The following is a 20472-nucleotide window of genomic DNA, read 5'->3' on the forward strand; positions in this document are numbered from 1 at the left end:
TTACTGGTTGAAGGCGAACTCCAAAGAACTCCTAATCTATATGATGATCAATACAGTTGTCGAGGCTATAAAGTATGCCGAGCATCATAAAAAACTATTTTATTGATAAATTAACTTAACTACTTACAGTAGCATTTTGAGGAGGAAACCCAGAAACAGCCCCAAGAATATTGTAGGAATACATCTCTCTGCTGGACTGGGAACACTTTAGTATCCCAAAGGTGTACTAGAATTACTGGCTTGGGAAAAGAAGCCTTTGCTGTCCTGTTTATACTGATGTCATTATGACTGCCACCAAGAGAAGCAAAAGGGAAGCAAATGAATGATAGTGAAACTAAATAAGACCAGACAGAAAAAGACAGTTAAATAATAGGTCTGTAACAAGATTTTTTGTTCAGTATTCATGAAGGAAAAGAGATAAGACAGCCAAACCCGGCCTGCAGAAATCTCCAAAATAATGACATAACTTCTACGTCTTTTAAAGAAGATAAGCACCTGAAAGAACTTTAAAATCATTACAGATGTACAAGGGGGAGGTGCCTGATGGAATGCAGTACAGAATGTTCAGAGAACTAGCCCATGGGAGAGGACAGATGGCTGATTGGATGTGCTGCAGAATGTTTATAGAACTAGCCAGGGCATATGATAAAATCACTAACAGAAAGAGGACATGTGCAAGATTTGTGATTTTGGTAATTGGAAAGATGTGATTTCCCTATCACAAGAGTAAGAGCAGGACAGAAGTAGGGAACAATCAGTCTGTCAGCTTGAACTCAAGTACAGGAGTAAATGGCACTGCTTCTGAAGCAAACAGGAATAATATATCTGAATGGCAGTCAGGGGAAACAAAATGGAGTCACAGTATTATGACCAACAAATGTAATGTTTGTCACCTGGGTAGCCAGGGCATTACACAGAAACAGTGAATATGGCCTACTTTGACTCCGACCAAAAGTTTGAAATGCTGCCATATAAAAGGTCAATGAAAAGCTTAGCCAGATGTAGAGTAGATGCCTGTGTTATAGCAGGGATAAAACATTGGTTAGACAATAACACACAGAAGGTTATACTAAACAAAATTATATGCAGATGAAATTATGGCAATTAGGAAAGTACCAAATAAGTCACTATTGGAACCAGGTATTGTCAATGTCTTTATACATTTCCCAGCAAAATACCTAAAAGAAAACATTCACTAATGAAGCAAAATATTACAACATGATTAATACAAAATTAGATGTAGAAAGTCTGGGAAGATATTTTGGAATCATCATAATCACGGCAAATAAAATTTATTTTATTTATTTATTTTATTTTACATTTGTTGACCGGGAGCGTCCGACTGAGCTCAAGCCCTTTTTCAGCAGAGGCCTGGGGAGAAAAGCTCCAAAAAGTACATAAAAAATAGCATTATAGCCGCGGTGGTACAGTGGTAGCGTTGTCGCCTCACAGCAAGAGGTTCTCCAGTTCATTTCACGGCTGGAGTGCCTTCTGTTTGGAGTCTGCATGTCCTCCCCAAGGTCAAGTGGCCTCCAAAAGACATGCGTGAATGGGCGTGCCTTCGCTGAAGGTTGGACGTCAGGCTGACAACTCGGCACCATAATAAAATCTACTGCCAATCATTAGTGGACTGGAGTTCCACTGTGGCGATCCCTAACTGGGAAAAGCCAAAAAAGACAAACAACAACAGAGATATTCAAGATGTTACAAATCAAATTCAGTACAGTTCTTATTGAATTCTATAATATTGTTAACGTAGGATGATAAGTATAGAAAGTAATAAGTTATAGTTTAGTAAGTTTGCTAATCTAAGGTTCAGTAGGCAGTGTATAGCATAATCTTAGGAAGGAGCATAGAAGGCAACAGAAAGTAAGTAGTTCATGCTAGGTATCATGACTTAATTTGACAGCACTTTATAGGTAGGTAGTGGTCAGGGTGTGTGTGTGTGTGTGTGTGTGTGTGTGTGTGTGTGTGTGTGTGTGTGTGTGTGTGTGTGTGTGTGCGTGTGTGTGTACAACGGTAGGTCCCATGTTTTTTACAATAGTCTTTGGTGGCTAATTTAAATTGTTTGCAGAGAGTTTGGTTCCTTATTTCAAATGGGAGTTTGTTCTAAGCAATGGAGGGGTGGTAGCTATATAAGTTACACCCAGTTTTGGATTTTGGTTTGTAAACCTTTAGTAGGTCTTTAGTTGTGCTTTGGAGGTATCTAGTAGGGGTATAGTGGGAGATAATGGAGGATAGACTAGGACAGAAATCAGGTTGATATAGTATGGAGTGTATGATTTGGAGCTGGGATTGTAGGAGCAGGTGAGGTGGTTCTAGCCAGTTCAGGTCTTTTAGGGAGAGGTAGTGGTGAGATTTATGTGTTTGTTGGGCAGCAAATCTAGCTGTCTTGTGATAGGTAATTTCTAATTTGGTGAGTAGGAAGGAGTTTAGATTAGTAAGTATTTGAGAACAGTAAGTTAAGCAAGGTAATAGATAGGTATGAGTAAGAGAGATCCTAACTTCAGCAGCAAGGAATTTATAATTCCTCTACAGGAGTCCTAGCTTTTGGTGAGTTTTTCTGATATAATTGTTAATGTGTAGGTTGAATTTTAGTTGATCATCTATGGTAATCCCAAGTATGTTTGTGCTAGTTTTGACTTCTATTGGAGTATTGTTTTGGGATGCTATGGAGAAGGAAGATTTAATGTGGTTGGCAGATTTAAGAAGAAAGAGTAGCAATTTAGTTTTTTTTTTTGGATTGAGCTGGTTATTGGTGAGCCATGTCTCTACTGAGTTGAAAGATGTCTGGGTAGTTGATAGTAGGTCAGAGGGTGAGTCAGCAATAGTAATGACTGTTGAGTCATCAGCATATTGGACAATGATAGACTGAGGAGAAGAGGTATGAAGTGTGTTAGTGAAGATGTTAAATAGGAGAGGACCAAGGATGGATCCTTGGGGGACACCTGTTCTTATTGAGAGGGGGATAGATATTGCCGAGTCCCATCTCAATGACTGCTACCTGTTAGTGAGATAGCTAGAGAACCATGCTACTATATCTGAGGAGAAGTTAAGGTCTGTAAGTCTGCCAAGTAGGAGAGACTGAGAGATAGTGTCTAAGGCATTTTAGAGGTAAAGGAATAGGCATGCTGTGAGCTTATGATTGCATTTGGCTAAAGAAATAGTGTTGAGAAAGGAGAATAGAGTTTTGGATGTACTATACTTGTGGCAAAAACCGTGTTGTGTAGGAGTGAGTAGATTTTCATATGAGAGATGAAGCATAACTTGTTTGTGTATACAGTTCTCAAGAACTTTAGAGAGAGGAGAGAGGGTGGTGGTAGGTCTGAAATTGGAGATTTCAGTGCAGTTACCTCCTTTATGAATAGGAAGAGTATATAACTGTTTCCAGATAGATGGTACTCTGGACTCAAAGAGGAAGCGATTTAAAGAATAGATACAGGCATAGCAAGGGAGTGTGCGGCAATCTGGAGGAAATAAGAAGGGATATTGTCTGCAGATATAGAGCATGGTTTGAATTTTCAGAGTAGAGTTTTGATGTAGTTTGTGGAAATAGGTTTGAGAGAGAAGGAGTTCACTGAGTTTGTTGTTGAGAAAGGTACAGGGAAGTTGGAATTGCTGTTGTTAGAGGGGTTAGGGTTAAACAGTTTGGAAACTGACTCAGTAAAATAGGTGTTGAAGGAGTTGGCAGTCTCTTCAGGTGACCTGTCAGGACATGGTTTTGGTGAAATTGGGTTGCCAGGATGTATTATCTGATTTATAGTATTCCAAAATTTTTTTGGAACAGATTTAATTGTTTTTTTAGGGATTATAATAGATTTCTTTTTTGTCAATGTTGATACTTTTTTTGTTTGATTTCTCAGTTCTTTGTACTTTTGCAAGTCAGCTTGAAGTTTGGATTGTGCCCAAATCTTCCAAGCATTATCTCTGGCTTTCATATGGGTATGGGTGGTTTTGGACAACCAGGGAGAAATGTTTGCTTTCACCCAAACTTTTCTGGGTGGAGCTAGAGACTTTAAGACGCCAAGAAAAGTTGAGTTGAAGGCATTTACAGCATTGTCTAATGAGATCTGTCTAAGAAAATTTCAGTTAACGTGAGAGAGAAGGGTTCTAAATGTGCCAGGGTTAAAGTTAGAAAGTGTGCGGCAGGTGATGAGCCAATGTGGTTTGTGTACATGAGTAGCACATCGGAGCACCTTTGTAGGTGAATGATCACTCAATGAGTCTGATAGTGTTTCTGCATTATGGTATTTATTGGGTTTGGAAACAAGTATCCAATCTATCAGGGAGCTAGAACAGTGAGAGTTATTAGTATGGGTAGGTTTACTGATAAGTTGTGTAAATCCGTAGATATTTGTATGTTGTGGAGACTCAGGGTTGTTTAGGTGCAGCCAGTTAATGTTTACATTCCCAAGAAGGATGGTTCCATTAGGGATATTTTGGGAGAGATATGAGAGTATATTTTCCAATAGGGGAATGTTATCCCCTGGTGGAATATATATGGATATCACTGTGATGGTGGTATAGTTGTTGAGCTTAAGGTTTGCTGCCAGTATTTCAGCAGGGGTAAAAGAGAGAATTGGTTGCTTAGGATGGGAGAGAGTAAGGTTGTTTGAGTATTAACTTTTTTCCACTGTAGTGTGATCTTGGAGTTGGTATATCTAATTTACAGGGGTGGGGGTGGGGGGTGCAGGGGGGCTTGCCCCCCTGCAGAAACGTAGTAGAAAGTGTGTTTGTTAGTTAGGTGGTGTTGTAGGTGGAGAGGATGTTATTTACATATACATTGTAATTTTCAGTGTTATGAAGCACACTTTCAATGTTCTGAGTTTTCAATGTTTTGGGATTTAGATGTTTTGGTGTCAATGTTATGAAACTCAACATTATGAAATGTCAATGTTATAAAATAGACTCATATATATATATATATATATATATATATATATATATATATATATATATATCGATAGATATAGATAAATAGATAGGCATAGATATATAAGATCCTCAGTCACACAAGTGTGACCAAATGTTAAATTCCACTTAAATGCACCATTAGCATTACAGTCAATAATGGATAATATTTGTGCGGTATAAAATGATTCAGTAATCTCCCTGAAGTGAACAAATATGCCCTTGATTTGTAATTATAATTTATGTTCTTTTTACAAGTGTCACAGTGCTATATTTACTGACAGTAAAGGTGACATCATGACTACTGTACCAGTTTTTTTTTTTACTTTTGTATCCCATCTTGGAGAACTTTTTTACAGCATTTAATGAAGTAATTAAAATTCCTATTTTCAGATCATCAGCATATTTGGTTATTTAAAGCCAACCTTTCACTTTTGTATCTCAGAAGAATAATCCATAAAAAAGTGTCCCCAGGCACTACTGGTGATCACCTTTAACAGCAACAGGAACCTACTGCACCCTGACTTGTTATGTCCTGTTACTGAACCACTGTTTTACTCACTGAATGATGCATGGATTTGCCATCTGCACTGACATCAAGACATCCCTGTATGTGTCCCAGATGATTTAAGATGGATCAGCAGCCTGTACACTGGAGAAGATGGTCAGTAAATCAGAAGAACTTGTGCCTACTCACCACTCTTTGGGGGAGGGTTTAGGAATGACCCAAAGGATGATATGCCATTACTGTGTTCTCCAACAGAAACCAAAGATTGGATAGAAGTAGGATAAGTGGGGTAAAAATGTGAGCATGGACGTAGAAGGTTGTGCCTCTGTGGAGGCAGGGGGGTGGGCACTCACCGCTCCCATCGCATGCCCTCATGTAGAATGGGACTGACACAAGCAGGTCAGTTTAGGGCTGTCCTCCACAGCATGCAAGTTAAACAGCAAGCTTCACTATGTCAGCTGATCTTTGTGTTCATTGTCATCTCTTGAAGTGTGCATTCATAGTCCACAGAGCATAAAACAATCCCCATCTGGGGAGGTGAGGCCCACAAATTGAACGGACATAGCCAAGAATACACCTAAGTAATGTGGTGGCCCTAGAAAAGGCTGGAGTAATAAAATGTGGGATGAGGATCCAAAATGAGTTTTGGCTGACCTTACATACAAGTCTGCAAGTACCCTCTGCTTGGAAATGCAGAAACAAACATGGATTGGCATTTTAGTTATTTTATTTTGTTAGTTATTTACTTGTTTGAAATAATGTCAAATGCACTGCCAAGGTTAAGGTAAGCAGCATGCACTTTTAGTCCTTCATCAATTACTATTGTTACTTCTTCAAAGAATGCCACAAAATTCAAAGCACATGAACTCCTTTTAAGAAACTCACTGTTCCATGTCTAATAGAAATAGGTCTTCTTTGTTATTTTGGTTGACTTACCTTATGACCTCACCATGATTTTTGCAAAGAATTCCCATAAGCCTAATGGGTCTAAAATTGTTTGTGTCTGAAGTTAGAAATGGCTCCCGCTCCATTGTAAACTGATATCACTGCAACTGGTTATCACAGGACAGGTATATGTCCACAGACTAACATTTTGTTTGACATACTTGATGAAATTATTTATGTTTTCCTTGGTTCTGGTGATCAGAGCCAGATCCAGCACTAGGCAACCAAAGTAGTTGCCTAGGGCCTGCTGGCTGTGAGGGGGCCTGCTGATTGGGGGACTATCATATTTACTTTTAACATTATATAAAAAATGTATTATTAAGGGCATTATTTTTTAAGAATGCCCTCTGCATCCAGTCGCAGTGTGCTTCATTATTGCACAAACCTGTTCCTTTCCACTTTACATGCACATGAAAGTTAAATACAAACAGAAGTACCTCCAGCGGGGATGTTCCTTGAGCAACTTCCGGAGGTGTGTGCTACTTCCATGGACTGACAAGGAACATTCCTCAAGCCAGTTCTGTAGGTGTGTGCTGTAGGTGACACAGACAAACATTTAAGGAGTGCATGTGTGTGTGTGTGTGTGTGTGTGTGTGTGTGTGTGTGTGTGTGTGTGTGTGTGTGTGTGTGTGTGAGAGAGAGAGAGAGATATCCCTCAACTGTCCAGTTTTTCACCTCATGTTTGTGGTCTATACCTCATAAAATTTGTGCTTTTCTGGATTTTTATAGCAAATTGGTGAGGATTGAATTCATTAAATAATGACAGCATTTGAATTTCAAACTTTGTACTCTTCAGAAAATGCATGGTAACACAAGACCTTTGTTTTCTAGCAACTTTCTAAGTTTATGACAGCAATATTTAAAATGTATCCTTATTGTTCAGGCTTTGTTCTTATGTGTTGTCCTAACAGGTTTTGTGTGTGTGTGTGTGTGTGTGTGTATTTGTGTGTGTGTGTGTGTGTGTGTGTGTGTGTGTGTGTGTGTGTGTGTGTGTAAAATGCCCTAATTAGGGATAGTTTCAGGTGCATTTTTCAAGGAATTGTGAGCTTCAAGGGAAGAGAAGTTTACTGCTACTCATGTTAAGTCTGTTTACAATATGCAACTGTTTTGTTTAGCAAACTCTATCACTATTGTGCTATGGAATTGAAATTTATTGTTAGTAGCACAACAGGTAGCATACTTGCATTAGATGCAGAAGGCTGTGAGTTCTACTCCCAAAACATGTAGATGGATTGCTGATACTGTGTTGCACTTTAAATGGGGGGGCTGCAGTCCTGAGTGTGCCCTCCTTTGGATGAGATGCCTAGTAACTATGAACCTGTTATCAGTTTGCCATCCATTCCTATTGCAATATTACGAGCTTACCATTTTATTGTTCTATAATTATGACTGTGTAACTAGTTAATAATTAAGTTATCACCCAGCAACTGGATATAGCAAATGCACTTCAGGAAAAATTTTCTGCAGACTTCACAATGACCAAAGACATATATTAGCGTGCTACCTATCTCTCTATTTCTCCACAGTTGCCATAAATACTGTTCAAAACTCTGTGTGCATACTGTTTTCTGCTTTACATCTACAATGATTACAGATATTTGGATTTAATGTAAAACTTTTATTTCGAATTTTACAGCACAAACACTAATAGACATTTGCTAAACAAGACAATTTATTCTTTAAGGCAGCAGGCACTGAATTTGTAGATGAAGCACTGAAATATAAAGTTGCTTGTTAGCAGCAGCCTCTTCATTAGTTACAGAATATATTTAATGTGGAATCATTCAAATGACTTTTACTTCTGGAGAGACTGCGCATATTGACTGATATTAGTGGATTGTAATGAGAATTTTCAGTGGCCTTTTATGGTTGAAATGTTCTGAACTGGGCAGTTTTGTCATTATTGGTTCATACATTTTGTTTAATTGCTTACTAAAAAAATGTTCAAAACTACAAATTTAAAACATAGTCTATTAAGTGGTGCTGTATTATACAAGGAAAATAATTGTATACAATCACGAAGTAGAATTAAAGAACACATACATGTGTGCAAGGGGGCTATGATTTGAAAACAGCCTGAAGGTAAACTTTATCCACCACTGGCGAGATGCATTTTCTATGAATGTGTGCTTCAATGCCATTTCAATGAAAGTGAGTTTCAAGGGCAGACAAGTTTTAATGCTAAGTCTGTTTTCATTGATAGACTTTATTGCATTATTTAGCAGACGTCTATCAGTGTTTGTGCTATAAAATTTGAAATAAAAGTTTTAAATTAAATCCAAGTATATGTAAGCATTGCAGAAGTAAAGCAGAAAGCAGTATGCACATTGAGAGATTTGCACAGTGTTTATGGTAACAGGGGAGAAATAGCCAAGTAGTGTGACACATATGTTGCTGGGGGGGGCTGGGAGTGTGTGTATGGGGGGACCCAATCCATTACCCTGCCTAGGAACCCATTTGACCATAATCTGGCTCTGCTGGACATGAAATCACTAGGTATGCTGTCTGCTTCCATGGAATTGGAGTTCTTAAGTTTATTTGTTGCAACACTTAGGTCTGTAATTATATAAGGGATTTTCCACTTGTCTCTGTAGCACCCTAATGTATGTCTTTGCTCATTGTGAAGTCTGCAGAAATTTTTTCCTGAAGTGCATTTGCTATATCCAGTTGCTGGGTGAGAACTTCATTATTAACTAGTTACACCGTCATAATTATAGAACACTTTATTACTGCTATCAGTCATGTAAAGTTCATAGTTACATACAGAATATTTGATAAGATGAGTAAATAGTTTATTTTGTATGATTATTTTTGAGAGGTAAATAATCAGGCAGATTCAATAAACCTTGTGATGCCTCACCACTGCACCAGTAATCAAGGAGCCTCAATCCTCACCACTGGCAACAGTGGTACACTGGGAGGATAAGTACACACACAGTATTTCCAGATGCAGCTCTTTGCATCAAGTGCAATTTCACTTAAGAACACACAGAGACCACAGTCAGTCCTGGGCTGGTTTCTCCCTCTTTCTCCAGATCCCCAATATGACTCCCCACTGGCACAGTTATAGAGTTGAGATCTCAGCTGAGTGGCCAAGCCAAGACCTCCAACACCCTCTCTGTCCAACCAGTGCTTCGTGTCGCTGCCCAAGTAGCTGACACACACACTCTTTACTGTTTGATTTAAACACACACACACAAACACACACACACACACACACACACACACACACACACACACACACACACACACACACACACACACACACACACACACACACACACACACTAGGGTGCCAACTTTTCATGTAAAAAATTCTGGACATGTACATGAAAGCAAAATGTGGTCCCCCCCCACACATGCACTCCCCCATGCATGCGGTACCCCCCACACACGCAGCCATTCCTGTGTTCCATTAATTGGCTATCTCCCCATTTCTCCCCATTTGCCATAAATACTATGCAAAACTCTGTGTACATACTGTTTTCTGCTTTACTTCTACAATGATTACAGATACTTGGATTTAATGTAAAACTTTTATTTCAAATTTTACAGCACAAACACTAATAGACATTTGCTAAACAAGCAATACAGTCTCTCATAAACAGACATAGCTTTAATACTTCTTTGCCTTTAAAACTCACATTCACTGAAACAGCATTGAAACCTACATTCAAAGAAAATGCATCTGGCCAGTGGTGGATTAAGTTTACCTTTGGGTTTTTTCAAATCAAAGGCCCCTTGCACACATTTTTAAAGACAAGCAAAAGTTATTTGATTCACCTTCCTGATTGTATTAAATTTTAATACATAATAACAGCTAGCAGACATGAATTAGCAGCCATCACAACTTTAAGACTGGTATGCTCATGCTCATGTAGAATCTCTAGTGAAACAAAACTGGCATATTACTGATATACTTAAATAACAGAATTGCTCTAATCATAATAATGTCAAGTTATATGGAACTGCCCCAGTGTAAGGAAGGAGTTAATATGGGTGCCAGAAGCTGCTGAAGGGTGGGAAGGGAGAGAGGGCAAGAGGAGCACTTACTGATTTAAAAAGCGTAACATTTTTAAGCTATTTGCTAGCATAACAGAAGCCTATAACTGGTAGAAGCTGTATAGTGTCAGTACGCGATGAATTAACAATGACAGCAGCATAGAAATTTCATGCAAAAATGCAAGTAAAGGTAGAGCTGAACCTGGTTGTTGTATTATCCAGTAGCATCAGTGATGAGATTAGCACAGCATGGCATTTGAAACCATCCATTGCTTTAGCCTATATCATGGTCTGTTGCTGAAAGAGGTTTATGAAGCTTTCCTCAGTAAGTTGTGGGTTTGAGTAAGCCAGTCATAATATCATCATTTACAATTTGGAATAAGGCAATTAATCCAGGCAGAAATGTTTAACACAGAGTGCATCTTCGCAAAAACTAACTAAAATTCCCAGAAGCACACAACTGAGAGACCTGAATAAGCTGCAGCCTAGTGATGGAGATAAGCTAACAGTTCAGTCTGTAATATGATCATAGATATTAAAATCACTTTTTTGTTAGGCTACCCATCACCTGAACCATTACATACTTGGTAGAAATTACTTGCAGCAAAAACACTTTGTACTGTGCAGATCTATATTCCTCTTATGAGGTCTGTAAACAACCAGTGCCAAACTGCAACAGCACAAGCTTTCTGAAACATTGGATTTACTAGTAAGAGTATTAGAGTAATGATATACTCTTGGATGATATAAAAATTTACTCCTGGAATAATAAGGACTTTTTGCAAATATATTTTGAACATTAGTCTCACCTGGCCTTGTGCACAGATGTTAAATACTCACAGCCAGAAAAAGGATACTGTGGCCTTCTGACAGGTCTTCTAAAGAAGTTTACAATAAAAACAATCAGGGAATTCAGAAAGAATTTTGGGGAGACACACTTATTAATGCCATTCCAACTCCAGGTATTTGAATGCATTTCAGTTCTAAAGTACATGTTAGAACAATGTTTGCATTAGTAGATAGAGTCCAGTGCTCTCATACACACCCTGTATGCAGTAACAGAAATGTTGTCTTGTATGGTGAAAGAACATTATTTTTTACTCCTTGTCTAATAAGAACTTAGTGCACATATATATTATGAATATGACTTTTGTACTGCCTTGTGAGTCATGGTCACCTACACCCCAAGTAAAAACTGGGTATATTGCCAGGCTGTAGCAACACAATCCTCTAAAATATTGGATATGTTAACCGTATGAAAATGGCCATATGTTAGTTCCCTTAAACCAATTCACACTAAAAATCCAGACAGTTCTAATAGGGTACTTGAGTACAAAACACCACATTTATACTGCCCCAGATGACTATGCATGCCCCTTTAGAGAGGGTACATCAGATGTGACAGTGAAGTCTTCACATAAATAAGATAGCCATATTGCTCTTTGACAGACACTGCTGCCCAACAAGCCTCATCAGTAATCAGGCAGAAGTAATGCTATAGGTGCTCTTTTCATATATCAACTACCACTCAAAAATGGTAGATACTTTTCTGTACACTTCTGATTTCTCATTGATAAGCGAATGAAAAACATATGGCTAACATTCAACTTGCAGCTTTTAGACACACACACAAACACATTGCCCTCAACAAGCCTTATTATTTTTGACAGTGATGATGTGATGACAGTAAACAGCACCACTTGTTAGACTGTGTGTCAAATTTATAGTTGTAAACATTTTGCCAATAAGCATTGAAACAAAACACATGAATTAATAATCACTAAACACACTAAAAATAGTATCCAACAGGCAAGTAGTGAAAACTGTATACGTTTATTGCTATGAAGCGCTTTTCGTTGCTGTGATACAGCAACTTCATCAGATAGTAACAAAAACTCTTCTTTCTCTCAAATTTAAATAGTTGACCAGGTCACATGATACTAAAATCAGCTGGTAACTAGGTCACACCACATTCCCAACATACAAAGGTTTTTTTTACAAATATCAAATTAAAATTAAAATAATCAAATTTACACATATACACACAAGTACTTCCCATGTATTTAACCTAACAACACAATAAAATAGAATATGTGTAGACACACACATATATATACACTTAAGCCACATTTCTTTGTATTGTGTTGTTGTTATTATTGTTTGCTTAAAATGACAAAAAACGGTTATTCACATTCTTCATGTTAAGATTATAATTTATAATCTACAATAGGCAAGTCTAAAACTCTCCTTCATCTTTTTAAGCTTCTAAATTTTAGTAAACAGGCTATGTTGCAGGCATCATTAAGCCCTGGACTCGGGAATGCATTAAGTCTAAATTGCCACGCTAATTCTTGTTCTTCTAGTAGTAAGTTGAATGGGCCACCTCTGGAATCTACCTTTACTTGGTCAATTGCTTTAAATAGAAACCTATGGCCTCCACTTAAGGCTGAATGTCTTGCCAACGAGTTGTCATTTTTATTTGTGTCTATTGTGTGGGTATGTTCGTATACTCTATCACAGAGCCTACGTTCCATTTTCCCCACGTAAAACGCTGGACAAGCTAAACACCTAGCGACATACGCAACTTGTTTGGAATTACAGTGAAATTTATACTTCAACCTATATTTACTCCCATTAATAGAAAACTTTTCACCTCCTTCCATAAATTTACACATTTTACAACTACCACATATGGACATGCCTACATGTCTGTTTAAACTTGTCATTACCTTTCTTTCAAAGAGGTTTTTAAGATTAATACCTCTTCTGAAAATGTACAGTTTTCACTACTCGGAGCCTGTTGGATACTATTTTTAGTGTGTTTAGTAGTTCTTAACTCCCAGTTTGTACTTTGTGTTTGACATGAACCAATAATTACAAAACTGCCCAATTCAGAACATTTCAACCATAAATGGCCATTCATACTTCTGTCATTAAAATCCACCAATATCAGTCAATATGCACAATCTCTGCAGAAGTAAAACATCATCTAAATAATTCCACATTAAAGAGGTCCGCAACTAATGAAAAGTTGCTGCTAGCAAACAATTTTATATTTCAGTGTTTCATCTACAAATCAATGCATGCTGCTCTTGAAGAATTGATTGCCTATGTTACATTAAAAAATGGTAAGCTGCCGGTAATATTGCAATAGGAAGTGGATGGCAAACTGAAAACAGGTTCATAGTTACTAATAGGCATCATAGGAGGACATACTCAGGACTGCAGCACCCAGCCCCATTAAAATACAACACAGTATGAGCTTGAGGAATCCATCAATATGCTGTGGGAGTTGAGCCCACACCCACAGCATTCTAGATCAATATACAACAAGTATGCTTTGAACAGAGGAGTCTTACCTCAGTTAAAGGTTAAAGCTGAGGGAAAACAACAAAAAAAAAACGGAACTTATATGTGCTGCAGTTGGATTAGAGAAAACTCAGAGCAATCACCAGCCGGACTCGTGCTTTGCCTTGGGATTTTCAGTATACAGTCTGTCTTCTTTATAATTCAAATTCTGCAAACGCGGAAGACAGTGAGTAAACAGATGTAAACAGTCGCAAAGACACTGTTTTCGTCTTCTGCACCCAGACACAAAGGGTGTTCTTAAAGAAGAACACTCCTAAAAAGAAAAATGTAATTTTTTTTAAACCAAAAGAAAATGTGCACAGTGCACCATTTTTTTCTGGACAACACAGGCATTTTCCGTTCTTTCGGACAGTGTCCCTTAATTCTGGACAGTCTGGAAGAATTCTGGACGGTTGACAACCCTAACACACACACACACACACACACACACACACACACACACACACACACACACACACACACACACACACACACAGACCTGGGAAAGGTTGGCACAGGTTTACTAGCTATGCATCCTTCTGCCAAGACTATAAGGCAGTTTTTTCCTGCCACCACTCACTCCAATCTTACTGTGTAATATTAATGCTAATACAAATGGTAGTTTGACCAAGGGCAAGGTTATTAGGAGTGGCCCACACCGTGTCACCAAATAAATATGCAAGTACTCTCAAAACTTAAATATCTCTACAAAGATCAGCCACAGTGAAAGGTTTAAATATACTTAATAATAAATAATAAAAGAACAAGACAATACTAAATATATGTTCACAGTGACACCAGAATTCAAAACCACAGGAAATATTTAAAACAACATTGCAGGACAGTCTCAAATAAATTAATAAAAATATCTAAACTAAGCTTCATTATATTCCTGACTGTATCTAAGAGAGTTACTATAACCTAGAACTTACTTATAGAGCAAGGCAGATGTTGTGGTAAATGGTTCTTGTCAGGTCCAAGACAGAATACAGAATGCTCTGTCTCACTAACAGACTCCTCAAATTAATATCTCAAATATTACTGCTGGGATAGTTTTGCAGAATGACATCATTTCTTGTCATCTGACTCTATCCCAGGTAAAACCCCCACTGCTGGAAGCTTGGCAGTATTTAGCGTATTCCAGTTCCCACTGTTAAAGTATAAACATTTAAACAGTTGCAATAGTGCATGTACATTTCTGTTCTATTCCAGTAGGGCACACTGTGGTTACAGTTCAAACAGCACTTTGCAAAAACCTTTTCAACACACACTTCTGTACCAGCAGTTTGCTATACACATGTCATACAGTTCTAATACATTTGCAACACAAGCATCTTATATAAATCATGCTGATATTCACAAATGTCATATAATCATTTACAAAATTCCAGATAGCTGTGCTGGCAGTATCCCCCTTTGTCAGAAACCCTATACAGTTCATTTATACCGCCATGACACACACACAGTAGAGGGCTGTTTTGGATTCAGTAAGCATCTCTACACAGTGTATAGAGACACACAATTTATTTTTATTTTATTTTATTTTACATTTGTTGACCGGGATAGTCTGACTAGATACATGTCCATTTTCAGTGGAGGCCCAGGGAGAAAAGCTCCGAGGAAAACAATTAAGATTACAAGGTAAACACCATGGCTTTCTAATTATAGCATAAGCAGATGAACTGTATGATAATCAACCAATCCTAGATGGAGGAGCTGTTCAGCAAGCTATAAAGCAAGCATGTAGACTCAGTGCTCATTTTCCCTGTGAATTATAAAACCTATTGGAATGCAGCCACAGAAAGGAGTCTACACAGAAAGAATGCTAGGGGCGGCTTTTGCTTTAATTCATGTATATGTACAACAGGCTGGTCTATGCTGCTGCTGCTAATAGACTACAGCCAAGAAGGAGAGCAGTTTTCAGACTCCATTTAACTTATTAATTGTAATTGGAAATTGTACAGTGCTACAGGGTCGATAGAGACACACTACAGGAACTCTGTAACCTCTGTCGTGCTCAACTCAGAGCCAGGGCAGACTGAGGGGAACCCATACCAGTGTGTAGCACTTAGAATTTTAGCTACAGAAACCTTTCAGAGACCAACAGGGGTCATGTAGGGAGTATCACAGGCATCAGCATCAAGGATCATCCATCAGTTCCTGAATGCTATGCTCCAACATGCCAGTGACCACATCTATTTTCCCCATACTCCTGAGGACAGGGCCACAAATATGCAGGATTTCTACCCTGTAGCACATTGTCCTGAAGTACTGGGTGCCATAGATTGTACACATATAGAAATGAAGGCACCACCTGGGGAACAGGGAAGGCTCTACATAAACAGAAAGGGCTTCACCTCTATTAACTACCAAGTCATGTGTAATGCCAAGGGAATAATCTTGAACATGTCTGCTGGCAACCCAGGCAGTTACAATGACTCACATATCTGGTACACTTCCCAACTGTATCAGATGCTCACTACAGGGGGATATCCCACAGGGTCATTTACTGGGGGATGCAGGTTATGCATTGGAACTGTGGCTGATGACACCCATCAGAAATGCACACACACCCTGCTGAAGAATGCTATAATGAGGCACACACTCAAGCCAGAAATAATGGTTATTGTCCCTAGATACATCTGGGGGAGCCCTACATAACAATGCATGTACATGTACTGAAATATTCATAGGATCATAGAATGTTACTAGGCTAATGACCCCAGGGGCCTTACAAGCCTAGCCAAGTGCTACCCTTAATTCCACTATCAGCACCTAATGCCTGCGTCAAAGAGGGATGCAGGTAGTACCCATCCAGTCATTCAGAGGTTCTATTAATGTCACATACCAGGTTAAGGTCTTCAGAGTGAGTAACCAGTGTTCCATTTGACTTGTGGAGATGCAGCATTTCCAATAAACAAGTTCAGAGATTGCCTTATATGCAAGGCAGAGATCGCCTCTGAGTAGTCTGTTTGAAACAGAATAAAGTGACAGTGATTTCAGATGATCCACATAGGACAGATGCTGAAGACCTTGAATTTTTCTTGTGAGGAACCTTTGTTGTTTCTCCAGTTGCTGCAGGTGCCTGGAAAGGTACATACCAAAAGGGGCATTGCACTCAATTATTGGCCTGATGAGGGAAGAGAACAGGGAGGTTACAACTTCTTTTTTTTTCTGGAGGCAATGCCCTTACTTATAAGATGAACAATATAGAATGCCCTTTTTACCACTGTGGAGACATGGTGATCAAAGGTAAAATTGCTCAACCTGTGTGCCCAGGTCTCTCACCACTGAGTACGTACTTAGGGTGTTGCTATTGATGTGGTAGTTACCAGGAACATTACTGTTGTGGAAAGGGATGATAATACATTTTTTGCATTGAGTTTAAGGCCATGACTTTTGCACCAATCATTTGTTTGTGTAAGACCCTCTTGTAGGATGTTGACATCATTTGGAGATCCTATGACTGATCCAAGTTTGCAGGCATCAGCAAACTTTGTCAGCCACAGACCTTTAGGTTTTGCTTGTACTTCAAAGAAACAGATTCCAAAAAGAAGAAGTCAAAGGACTGATACCTGTGGAACACCACTGATTACAGGTCTGCTGTTAGAGGTAGATTCCCCTATTTTGACTATATGTGCTCTATCTGTGAGCCAGTTAGTGACCCATCTAATGATATAAGGGTTGATACCTAGCTGGGTGAGTTTGTCAATGATGCCTGAGTGAGGATAGTATCAAAAGTCTTGGCTAAGTCTACGTAGGCTGTATGCACAGATTTCCCCTCATCTAGGGCCTTGGTGACTGTCTCAAAGAAGTCCACCAGGTTTAACAGGCATGATATCCCTTTGACAAATTCAAACTGAGTAGAGTCAAGTGTTTGGAGATTACCTATATCTTTGTTGATAAGATCCATGAGGATTCGCTCCATGGTGTTGCAGATAAGGCTAGTCAGGCTAATAGATCTATGGTTCCCAGGGTCAGTGGAAGCACCACCTTTGTGCAAGGGAATAACGGTGGCCATTTTCCATTCAGCTGGGACAAAGCCAATACTTAAACTATGATTGAAAAGAGTACCCAGTGGTATTACTAATTCTTATTGGAGCTCATGTAGGATGCAGCCTGGGATGTTATCAGATCCCATAGATGCTGTATTTTTGGCCTTAGAAAAGGTGTTTACAACCTGCTCTTTAGAGATGCAAGGTACGGGACAGGTGGTAGGGATGTCATGGGGTATGTCTGGTAGGAAGAAGGGAGTGAAGTTTTCACAGAACTTGTCGGCCAACAGGTTAGTTATGTCCACAAGCTCAGTGTATGTGGTATCATTAACTACCAGCCTGGCACAAATCTGGCCATTTCCTTTTAGGTTACAGATGTAACTAAAAGACACCTTATGGTTATCCTTAGTTGAAGAAGCTAATTTGGATTCATAGTTTGCTTTGGAGGACTTCACAAGAAGTCTTATTTGCTTGTCAAAGCTGAGGAGGGAGTGTTTCCAATGTAGGGATTGCTCCCTCTTACTCTTAGACAGCAATTTCTTCCTCTTGTTGTAAAGCCTGTTAATGACAGTTGTCCACCAGGCAGGTATGCACTTCCTTGAGGAGCTTGTTTTGGTCCTATCAGGTGTGGCTGAGTCATTGCAGTTTTATAGGTGTTGTATAAAGCATTGGTGTAGAACTCTGCATAGTTGCCAATTCCATCTTGGGGGGGGGGGGGGTGCAGTGAAGCTATTTATACCATCCTGTAAGAGGTTATATTCTGCTTTGGAGAAATTTTTTAGTTTAATTGCTGCTGGGGGGGGGGTCAGGTGTGATAGTTACTTTGAATGAGACTGAATCACAGTCAGATCTCACAAAGGAAGACCTCATAGTGGGGGTGCTACAGTGGTCCCCCATATTGGTAAGCACCAGATCCAGGATATTGGCACCCCTTGTGGGGATGTCAACCAATGGGTCCAGGGCATTGAAGTTAACAAAGTCAAGGAACTTTTGGGAAAATGAGTTTGAGTATGAGTAATTTACCCAGTCAGTGGATGGTAGATAAAGTCACACAAAAGCATGGCATTCGGATGTATCTTGATTGACTCAAGTAGATCCAAATAGGCAGAGTGGGTGTCCTGATTCATGGAGGGGGTCCTCTAGCTGGCAATGACTTGAACAAGTGTCCTACCAACAGTTAATTGCACCTAAAGTATCTCCAGGGACTCATACTATTGAACCAATCTGGAGGTGTATTTATCTTTAATGAATATTGATACACTGCCTCCTTTAGTTTTCATGCCTTCAGTTTGTGGTCTGAACGTGTGGAAGGAGATGTAACTCAGTATGGCTGGGGTGATCTCCACAGCCTTGAACAGATTTCCATGACTGCACAAATGTCTTCATTTTCCAAAGTGAAGACTGCTTCCAGTGAAGCCAGTTTCATGTTAAGACTCCTAGTGTTTAGCAATATAACCTTGAAGTTGTTTTTAGATGAAGGTTTTACATCAGGAATTTTGTCCATGAGACAGCCTAAAATTATAGGGGTGGCAAGAGCTTTAGCCAGTAGCCAAAATCCCAGGGGTGAAAGAGGAAAACCATCTCTGGCAAAGCATTGTGGTACGTCAATCATGTCATCCCAGGCTGACAGATACTGGATCCCCTTAGAATGACACCAGAAACTAAACCAATTATTGAAGTCAGTCATTTTCTGTTTCTAGTGAGGCATCATCCTAGGTGAAGGTAAAATGTTGCTTAAGGCTAGGGACATACCTGCCTGAGACACATAATCTGAGAGGTCAGTCTTGTCTCTCTTCATATAGTCCAGAGAGGTACATCTCAAGTCATTCACACCAACATAGACTATGATGGAGTCATAACAGTACCTGTTGTTGAGAGACTTGAATGCATGTGTGATATGGCAGATCCTAGCACTTGACAGACAGCTGAACTTGACCTTTTCCTTATCCAGCCTGGTGAGAGGGACATCTGTGTGTCTTACAATGGAATTACCTATTACTAATATGCTTGGTTTTGTGTTTTGCCTTAAGGGCTTGACAGGTGAGGCACTGGTGCATGAGCTATTATGTATATTGTGCCTTGTAGAGGAAGTATTATGTGTAGCGTGCTTGTGTTTGTGTTTGGGAGGTCTCTGGTGTTTAAGTATGTTTCTGGAGAGGACCTCTGCATATGTAGGCATGTGTGATATGTGTCTGGGTGGAGTAGGAGATGAGGTGTGCATGCTGACAACCCACTCATTGTCATATGTACTGACTGATGTGTGAGAGAGCATGGATTCAAGGTTCTTAATATAGTTGCATCTCTCACAAGTTGAGTTTGTGTGGACTAGGAGTAGAGGGTGAACATGAGGCAGTTGCTACACTGCCTCAGGATGCCCATGTCGACCAAGCTGGGTGGAGAAACTGTGAGAAATTGTCCGTCCATGGTGTTAGGTAAATTTATATGGTCAGGAAAAGGTAAATTTATATGGTCAGGAAAAGAGGTCACACTTAGGATTGTCTAATGGGTGAGAGGTGTGTTGGTACCTCTGAGGTTAGGCTTAGTGTTCCACCTGACAATAGAGTAGGGCCATGAAAAACCTCTGGAGGTCTACAAACAAAAGTGATCAGGGAAAATGTAAGAAGAAAAATGTTTACATCTCTATGGTAACCACCACTACATGGCAGTGCGCAATGGTGCACTACATGCAAACAAGCTCAAAAATGGATTTATTTATCATATGTGCCTGCTACACAACTTCATCCTTATAAAGCAGCTTCAACA

The sequence above is a fragment of the Protopterus annectens genome, chromosome 12.part0, assembly GCF_019279795.1.
Source record: "Protopterus annectens isolate FY-2018-M chromosome 12.part0, PAN1.0, whole genome shotgun sequence".
Lineage (NCBI taxonomy): Eukaryota > Metazoa > Chordata > Ceratodontiformes > Protopteridae > Protopterus > Protopterus annectens.